General features: G+C 53.3%; 1 protein-coding gene across 1 annotated transcript in view; it reads left to right on the top strand.

Moving 5' to 3' along the window:
* Positions 1-445, top strand: part of evla (Enah/Vasp-like a) — a 103,176-nt gene extending 102,731 nt beyond the window's left edge. Inside the window, exon 15 of the transcript XR_009936516.1 lies at positions 433-445. The gene's annotated coding sequence lies outside the window, so the exon portion shown is untranslated. The remainder of the gene's footprint in view (positions 1-432) is intronic.
* The last annotated feature ends 636 nt before the right edge of the window (positions 446-1,081 follow it).

Raw genomic sequence — 1,081 nt, 5'->3', positions numbered from 1 at the left:
ATATATATATAATAAAGTCTGTAAAAATGTGCTTTGTGCTTCTCTGCCGTTGGACGCGCTCCTGCTTGGAAAAACGACTCATTATCCTCACGTGCCGCGCCACTCACACACATCACACCAGCTTCGGCTGAATTTCCACTCCACGGTCTGTTACAGCACTTCACTTTGAACCTATTTTAAGACCACCGGAGGGGGGGGAAAAAATGACATCTCGAAAATAGACATCAATCACAATAATCTCGGCACTCAGTCACAAAACCCGAGTAATTTCTAGTTCGCTCACACTCTCGCCTCTCTCTCCCTCTCCGTCTCTATCACTCTCTCTTCCTCTCCATATCTCTTCCTTTCTCTCCCTCTATCTCTCTTCCTCTCTCTCTTTTCTCTATCTCGCTATCTCTTATAAACAGGCTTCTTTGTTGATGCAGTGCGGCTGGAAAGAGAGCGACACTACATCCAGTGAAGATAAGGAGCCTGATATGAGTGGATGTCCAATTCTGGCCCTCTCCCCCCTGTCTCGGCCTGTGCTATACTCTCTCTCTCTCTCTCTCTCTCTCTCTCTCGCTCTCGCTCTCTTCCTCTCATCCCATCTCTTGTCCTCTAATAAGCCAGACTGAGAAGGGGCTCTCTCTCTCTCTCTCTCTCCGCGCGGCGAAAACTTCCTGCCCTGCGATCGGATCACTGAAGGCCCCGGCGCCTCTCTCGCTCGCTCGCTCGCCAGCTCCTCTTCTGTCGGCGCGAAGCTGTCCACTTAATTGGATTTGCCACAGGACAGAGAAAAAGGATGAGGAGGAGCAGGGGTAGGAGGAGGAGGAAGAAGAGGAGGAGGAGGTGGTGGTGATGATGGTGGTGGTGGTGGTGGTGGAGGTTACGGGTGGAGGGAAAATTGATGCGATGTTTGGCCGAGTCCCCTCGGGCGCTGCGTGGCGTTGCAGATGCCCTCTGCGTGGCTCCAGGAGCGCGCCGGCCCTCTCTGTTTACGCAGGCGATGCCGGTCAACACAGCCTCCTCTCCAGCGCCCGCAGAGAAGAGGCCGTCTGATTGGACACTTAGAGTGATCGCTGATGATGAAGTGCCAGTGGAG

The sequence above is a fragment of the Sardina pilchardus genome, chromosome 20 (genome assembly GCF_963854185.1).
Source record: "Sardina pilchardus chromosome 20, fSarPil1.1, whole genome shotgun sequence".
Classification (NCBI taxonomy): domain Eukaryota; kingdom Metazoa; phylum Chordata; class Actinopteri; order Clupeiformes; family Clupeidae; genus Sardina; species Sardina pilchardus.
The sequence above is the reverse complement of the archived record's forward strand: the minus strand, read 5'-3'. Positions and strand labels throughout refer to the sequence as shown.